Raw genomic sequence first — 9,330 nt, forward strand, 5'->3', positions numbered from 1 at the left:
AGATTGGTCGATCCCATGACAAAGAATCAATATATTTGGTCTCGCTTTCTTGAATATCCATCAAACTTCAGATGATTGGTCGATCCCATATCAAAGAATCGAGAGATTTGTTCTTGCGTTCTTGGAATTCAATCAAACTTCAGATGATTGGTCGATCCCATGACAAAGAATCAATAGTTTTGGTCTTGCTTTCTTGGAATTCCATCTAACTTCAGATGAATGGTCGATCCCATGAAAAAGAATCGAAAGAGTTGGATTAAAATTCTTGGAATTCCATCAAACTTTAGTTGATTGGTTGATCCCATAACAAAGAATCCAGAGTTTTGTTCTTGCGTTCTTGGAATTCAATTAAACTTCAGATGATTGGTTGATCCCATGACAAAGAATCGATAGTTTTGTTCATGTCTTCTTGGATTTCCATCAAACTTCAGATGATTGGTCGATCCCATGACAAAGAATCAATAGTTTTGGTCTTTCGTGCTTGGAAATCAATCAAACTTCAGATGATTGGTCGATCCCATGACAATGAATCGATAGAGTTGGATTCAAATTCTTGGAATTCCATCAAACTTCAGATGATTGGTCGATCCCATGACAAAGAATCGATAGTTTTGTTCTTGCGTTCCTCGAATTCAATCAAACTTCAGAAGATTGGTCGATCCCATGACAAAGAATCGATATATTTGGTCTCGCTTTCTTGAATATCCATCAAACTTCAGATGATTGGTCGATCCCATATCAAAGAATCGAGAGATTTGTTCTTGCGTTCTTGGAATTCAATCAAACTTCAGATGATTGGTCGATCCCATGACAAAGAATCAATAGTTTTGGTCTTGCTTTCTTGGAATTCCATCTAACTTCAGATGAATGGTCGATCCCATGAAAAAGAATCGAAAGAGTTGGATTAAAATTCTTGGAATTCCATCAAACTTTAGTTGATTGGTTGATCCCATAACAAAGAATCGAGAGTTTTGTTCTTGCGTTCTTGGAATTCAATTAAACTTCAGATGATTGGTTGATCCCATGACAAAGAATCGATAGTTTTGTTCATGTGTTCTTGGATTTCCATCAAACTTCAGATGATTGGTCGATCCCATGACAAAGAATCAATAGTTTTGGTCTTTCGTGCTTGGAAATCAATCAAACTTCAGATGATTGGTCGATCCCATGACAATGAATCGATAGAGTTGGATTCAAATTCTTGGAATTCCATCAAACTTCAGATGATTGGTCGATCCCATGACAAAGAATCGATAGTTTTGTTCTTGCGTTCCTCGAATTCAATCGAACTTCAGAAGATTGGTCGATCCCATGAAAAAGAATCGATAGTTTTGTTCATGCGTTCTTGGATATATATAAAACTTCAGATGATTGGTCCATCCCATGACAAAGAATCGAGAGTTTTGTTCTTGCGTTCTTGGAATTCAATCAAACTTCAGATGATTGGTCGATCCCATGACAAAGAATCAATAGTTTTGGTCTTGCGTGCATGGAAATCAATCAAACTTCAGATGATTGGTCGATCCCATGACAAAGAATCGATAAATTTGGTCTCGCTTTCTTGAATATCCATCAAACTTCAGATGATTGGTCGATCCCATATCAAAGAATCGAGAGTTTTGTTCTTGCGTTCTTGGAATTCAATCAAACTTCAGATGATTGGTCGATCCCATGACAAAGAATCAATAGTTTTGGTCTTGCTTTCTTGGAATTCCATCTAACTTCAGATGATTGGTTGATCCCATGAAAAAGAATCGATAGAGTTGGATTAAAATTCTTGGAATTCCATCAAACTTTAGTTGATTGGTCGATCCCATGACAAAGAATCGATAGAGTTGGATTCAAATTCTTGGAATTCCATCTAACATCAGATGATTGGTAGATCCCATATCAAAGATTCGAGAGTTTTGTTCTCGCGTTCTTGGAATTCAATCAAACTTCAGATGATTAGTCGATCCCATGACAAAGAATCGATAGTTTTGTTCATGCGTTCTTGGAATTCCATCAAACTTCAGATGATTGGTCGATCCCATGACAAAGAATCAATAGTTTTGGTCTTTCGTGCTTGGAAATCAATCAAACTTCAGATGATTGGTCGATCCCATGACAATGAATCGATAGAGTTGGATTCAAATTCTTGGAATTCCATCAAACTTCAGATGATTGGTCGATCCCATGACAAAGAATCGATAGTTTTGTTCTTGCGTTCCTCGAATTCAATCAAACTTCAGAAGATTGGTCGATCCCATGACAAAGAATCGATATATTTGGTCTGGCTTTCTTGAATATCCATCAAACTTCAGATGATTGGTCGATCCCATATCAAAGAATCGAGAGTTTTGTTCTTGCGTTCTTGGAATTCAATCAAACTTCAGATGATTGGTCGATCCCATGACAAAGAATCAATAGTTTTGGTCTTGCTTTCTTGGAATTCCATCTAACTTCAGATGATTGGTCGATCCCATGAAAAAGAATCGATAGAGTTGGATTAAAATTCTTGGAATTCCATGACACTTTAGTTGATTGGTCGATCCCATAACAAAGAATCGAGAGTTTTGTTCTTGCGTTCTTGGAATTCAATCAACTTCAGATGATTGGTCGATCCCATGACAATGAATCGATAGTTTTGTTCATGCGTTCTAGGAATTCCATCAAACTTCAGATGATTGGTCGATCCCATGACAAAGAATCAATAGTTTTGGTCTTGCGGTCTTGGAAATCAATCAAACTTCAGATGATTTGTCGATCCCATGACAAAGAATCGATAGAGTTGGATTAAAATTCTTGGAATTCCATCAAACTTTAGATGATTGGTAGATCCCATATCAAAGAATCGAGAGTTATGTTCTTGCGTTCTTGGAATTCAATCAAACTTCAGATGATTAGTCGATCCCATGACAAAGAATCGATAGTTTTGTTCATGCGTTCTTGGATTTCCATCAAACTTCAGATGATTGGTCGATCCCATGACAATGAATGGATAGAGTTGGATTCAAATTCTTGGAATTCCATCAAACTTCAGATGATTGGTCGATCCCATGACAAAGAATCGATAGTTTTGTTCTTGCGTTCCTCGAATTCAATCAAACTTCAGAAGATTGGTCGATCCCATGACAAAGAATCGATAGTTTTGTTCATGCGTTCTGGGATATATATAAAACTTCAGATGATTGGTCCATCCCATGACAAAGAATCGAGAGTTTTGTTCTTGCGTTCTTGGAATTCAATCAAACTTCAGATGATTGGTCGATCCCATGACAAAGAATCAATAGTTTTGGTCTTGCGTGCTTGGAAATCAATCAAACTTCAGATGATTGGTCGATCCCATGACAATGAATCGATATATTTGGTCTCGCTTTCTTGAATATCCATCAAAATTCAGATGATTGGTCGATCCCATGACAAAGAATCAATAGTTTTGGTCTTGCGTGCATGGAAATCAATCAAACTTCAGATGATTGGTCGATCCCATGACAAAGAATCGATAAATTTGGTCTCGCTTTCTTGAATATCCATCAAACTTCAGATGATTGGTCGATCCCATATCAAAGAATCGAGAGTTTTGTTCTTGCGTTCTTGGAATTCAATCAAACTTCAGATGATTGGTCGATCCCATAATAAAGATTCGAGAGTTTTGTTCTTGCGTTCTTGGAATTCAATCAAACTTCAGATGATTAGTCGATCCCATGACAAAGAATCGATAGTTTTGTTCATGCGTTCTTGGAATTCCATCAAACTTCAGATGATTGGTCGATCCCATTACAAAGAATCAATAGTTTTGGTCTTTCGTGCTTGGGAATCAATCAAACTTCAGATGATTGGTCGATCCCATGACAATGAATCGATAGAGTTGGATTCAAATTCTTGGAATTCCATCAAACTTCAGATGATTGGTCGATCCCATGACAAAGAATCGATAGTTTTGTTCTTGCGTTCCTCGAAGTCAATCAAACTTCAGAAGATTGGTCGATCCCATGACAAAGAATCGATATATTTGGTCTGGCTTTCTTGAATATCCATCAAACTTCAGATGATTGGTCGATCCCATATCAAAGAATCGAGAGTTTTGTTCTTGCGTTCTTGGAATTCAATCAAACTTCAGATGATTGGTCGATCCCATGACAAAGAATCAATAGTTTTGGTCTTGCTTTCTTGGAATTCCATCTAACTTCAGATGATTGGTCGATCCCATGAAAAAGAATCGATAGAGTTGGATTAAAATTCTTGGAATTCCATGACACTTTAGTTGATTGGTCGATCCCATAACAAAGAATCGAGAGTTTTGTTCTTGCGTTCTTGGAATTCAATCAACTTCAGATGATTGGTCGATCCCATGACAAAGAATCGATAGTTTTGTTCATGCGTTCTAGGAATTCCATCAAACTTCAGATGATTGGTCGATCCCATGACAAAGAATCAATAGTTATGGTCTTGCGGTCTTGGAAATCAATCAAACTTCAGATGATTTGTCGATCCCATGACAAAGAATCGATAGAGTTGGATTCAAATTCTTGGAATTCCATCAAACTTTAGATGATTGGTAGATCCCATATCAAAGAATCGAGAGTTTTGTTCTTGCGTTCTTGGAATTCAATCAAACTTCAGATGATTAGTCGATCCCATGACAAAGAATCGATAGTTTTGTTCATGCGTTCTTGGATTTCCATCAAACTTCAGATGATTGGTCGATCCCATGACAAAGATTCAATAGTTTTGGTCTTTCGTGCTTGGAAATCAATCAAACTTCAGATGATTGGTCGATCCCATGACAATGAATCGATAGAGTTGGATTCAAATTCTTGGAATTCCATCAAACTTCAGATGATTGGTCGATCCCATGACAAAGAATCGATAGTTTTGTTCTTGCGTTCCTCGAATTCAATCAAACTTCAGAAGATTGGTCGATCCCATGACAAAGAATCGATAGTTTTGTTCATGCGTTCTTGGATATATATAAAACTTCAGATGATTGGTCCATCCCATGACAAAGAATCGAGAGTTTTGTTCTTGCGTTCTTGGAATTCAATCAAACTTCAGATGATTGGTCGATCCCATGACAAAGAATCAATAGTTTTGGTCTTGCGTGCTTGGAAATCAATCAAACTTCAGATGATTGGTCGATCCCATGACAATGAATCGATATATTTGGTCTCGCTTTCTTGAATATCCATCAAAATTCAGATGATTGGTCGATCCCATGACAAAGAATCAATAGTTTTGGTCTTGCGTGCATGGAAATCAATCAAACTTCAGATGATTGGTCGATCCCATGACAAAGAATCGATAAATTTGGTCTCGCTTTCTTGAATATCCATCAAACTTCAGATGATTGGTCGATCCCATATCAAAGAATCGAGAGTTTTGTTCTTGCGTTCTTGGAATTCAATCAAACTTCAGATGATTGGTCGATCCCATGACAAAGAATCAATAGTTTTGGTCTTGCTTTCTTGGAATTCCATCTAACTTCAGATGATTGGTCGATCCCATGAAAAAGAATCGATAGACTTGGATTAAAATTCATGGAATTCCATCAAACTTTAGTTGATTGGTCGATCCCATGACAAAGAATCGATAGAGTTGGATTCAAATTCTTGGAATTCCATCTAACATCAGATGATTGGTAGATCCCATATCAAAGATTCGAGAGTTTTGTTCTTGCGTTCTTGGAATTCAATCAAACTTCAGATGATTAGTCGATCCCATGACAAAGAATCGATAGTTTTGTTCATGCGTTCTTGGAATTCCATCAAACTTCAGATGATTGGTCGATCCCATGACAAAGAATCAATAGTTTTGGTCTTTCGTGCTTGGGAATCAATCAAACTTCAGATGATTGGTCGATCCCATGACAATGAATCGATAGAGTTGGATTCCAATTCTTGGAATTCCATCAAACTTCAGATGATTGGTCGATCCCATGACAAAGAATCGATAGTTTTGTTCTTGCGTTCCTCGAATTCAATCAAACTTCAGAAGATTGGTCGATCCCATGACAAAGAATCGATATATTTGGTCTGGCTTTCTTGAATATCCATCAAACTTCAGATGATTGGTCGATCCCATATCAAAGAATCGAGAGTTTTGTTCTTGCGTTCTTGGAATTCAATCAAACTTCAGAAGATTGGTCGATCCCATGACAAAGAATCGATAGTTTTGTTCATGCGTTCTTGGAATTCCATCAAACTTCAGATGATTGGTCGATCCCATGACAAAGAATCAATAGTTTTGGTCTTTCGTGCTTGGGAATCAATCAAACTTCAGATGATTGGTCGATCCCATGACAATGAATCGATAGAGTTGGATTCCAATTCTTGGAATTCCATCAAACTTCAGATGATTGGTCGATCCCATGACAAAGAATCGATAGTTTTGTTCTTGCGTTCCTCGAATTCAATCAAACTTCAGAAGATTGGTCGATCCCATGACAAAGAATCGATAGTTTTGTTCATGCGTTCTTGGATATATATAAAACTTCAGATGATTGGTCCATCCCATGACAAAGAATCGAGAGTTTTGTTCTTGCGTTCTTGGAATTCAATCAAACTTCAGATGATTGGTCGATCCCATGACAAAGAATCAATAGTTTTGGTCTTGCGTGCTTGGAAATCAATCAAACTTCAGATGATTGGTCGATCCCATGACAATGAATCGATATATTTGGTCTCGCTTTCTTGAATATCCATCAAAATTCAGATGATTGGTCGATCCCATGACAAAGAATCAAGAGTTTTGGTCTTGCGTGCATGGAAATCAATCAAACTTCAGATGATTGGTCGATCCCATGACAAAGAATCGATAAATTTGGTCTCGCTTTCTTGAATATCCATCAAACTTCAGATGATTGGTCGATCCCATATCAAAGAATCGAGAGTTTTGTTCTTGCGTTCTTGGAATTCAATCAAACTTCAGATGATTGGTCGATCCCATGACAAAGAATCAATAGTTTTGGTCTTGCTTTCTTGGAATTCCATCTAACTTCAGATGATTGGTCGATCCCATGAAAAAGAATCGATAGACTTGGATTAAAATTCTTGGAATTCCATCAAACTTTAGTTGATTGGTCGATCCCATGACAAAGAATCGATAGAGTTGGATTCAAATTCTTGGAATTCCATCTAACATCAGATGATTGGTAGATCCCATATCAAAGATTCGAGAGTTTTGTTCTTGCGTTCTTGGAATTCAATCAAACTTCAGATGATTAGTCGATCCCATGACAAAGAATCGATAGTTTTGTTCATGCGTTCTTGGAATTCCATCAAACTTCAGATGATTGGTCGATCCCATGACAAAGAATCAATAGTTTTGGTCTTGCGTGCTTGGGAATCAATCAAACTTCAGATGATTGGTCGATCCCATGACAATGAATCGATAGAGTTGGATTCCAATTCTTGGAATTCCATCAAACTTCAGATGATTGGTCGATCCCATGACAAAGAATCGATAGTTTTGTTCTTGCGTTCCTCGAATTCAATCAAACTTCAGATGATTGGTCGATCCCATGACAAAGAATCGATATATTTGGTCTGGCTTTCTTGAATATCCATCAAACTTCAGATGATTGGTCGATCCCATATCAAAGAATCGAGAGTTTTGTTCTTGCGTTCTTGGAATTCAATCAAACTTCAGATGATTGGTCGATCCCATGACAAAGAATCGATAGTTTTGGTCTTGCTTTCTTGGAATTCCATCTAACTTCAGATGATTGGTCGATCCCATGAAAAAGAATCGAGAGTTTTGTTCTTGCGTTCTTGGAATTCAATCAACTGCAGATGATTGGTCGATCCCATGACAAAGAATCAATAGTTTTGTTCATGCGTTCTAGGAATTCCATCAAACTTCAGATGATTGGTCGATCCCATGACAAAGAATCAATAGTTTTGGTCTTGCGGTCTTGGAAATCAATCAAACTTCAGATGATTTGTCGATCCCATGACAAAGAATCGATAGAGTTGGATTCAAATTCTTGGAATTCAATCAAACTTCAGATGATTAGTCGATCCCATGACAAAGAATCGATAGTTTTGTTCATGCGTTCTTGGATTTCCATCAAACTTCAGATGATTGGTCGATCCCATGACAAAGAATCAATAGTTTTGGTCTTTCGTGCTTGGAAATCAATCAAACTTCAGATGATTGGTCGATCCCATGACAATGAGTCGATAGAGTTGGATTCAAATTCTTGGAATTCCATCAAACTTCAGATGATTGGTCGATCCCATGACAAAGAATCGATAGTTTTGTTCTTGCGTTCCTCGAATTCAATCAAACTTCAGAAGATTGGTCGATCCCATGACAAAGAATCGATATATTTGGTCTCGCTTTCTTGAATATCCATCAAACTTCAGATGATTGGTCGATCCCATATCAAAGAATCGAGAGTTTTGTTCTTGCGTTCTTGGAATTCAATCAAACTTCAGATGATTAGTCGATCCCATGACAAAGAATCGATAGTTTTGTTCATGCGTTCTTGGAATTCCATCAAACTTCAGATGATTGGTCGATCCCATGACAAAGAATCAATAGTTTTGGTCTTTCGTGCTTGGGAATCAATCAAACTTCAGATGATTGGTCGATCCCATGACAATGAATCGATAGAGTTGGATTCCAATTCTTGGAATTCCATCAAACTTCAGATGATTGGTCGATCCCATGACAAAGAATCGATAGTTTTGTTCTTGCGTTCCTCGAATTCAATCAAACTTCAGAAGATTGGTCGATCCCATGACAAAGAATCGATATATTTGGTCTGGCTTTCTTGAATATCCATCAAACTTCAGATGATTGGTCGATCCCATATCAAAGAATCGAGAGTTTTGTTCTTGCGTTCTTGGAATTCAATCAAACTTCAGAAGATTGGTCGATCCCATGACAAAGAATCGATAGTTTTGTTCATGCGTTCTTGGAATTCCATCAAACTTCAGATGATTGGTCGATCCCATGACAAAGAATCAATAGTTTTGGTCTTTCGTGCTTGGGAATCAATCAAACTTCAGATGATTGGTCGATCCCATGACAATGAATCGATAGAGTTGGATTCCAATTCTTGGAATTCCATCAAACTTCAGATGATTGGTCGATCCCATGACAAAGAATCGATAGTTTTGTTCTTGCGTTCCTCGAATTCAATCAAACTTCAGAAGATTGGTCGATCCCATGACAAAGAATCGATAGTTTTGTTCATGCGTTCTTGGATATATATAAAACTTCAGATGATTGGTCCATCCCATGACAAAGAATCGAGAGTTTTGTTCTTGCGTTCTTGGAATTCAATCAAACTTCAGATGATTGGTCGATCCCATGACAAAGAATCAATAGTTTTGGTCTTGC

The sequence above is a fragment of the Cloeon dipterum genome, unplaced genomic scaffold, assembly GCF_949628265.1.
Source record: "Cloeon dipterum unplaced genomic scaffold, ieCloDipt1.1 scaffold_10_ctg1, whole genome shotgun sequence".
NCBI classification, from domain to species: Eukaryota; Metazoa; Arthropoda; class Insecta; order Ephemeroptera; family Baetidae; genus Cloeon; species Cloeon dipterum.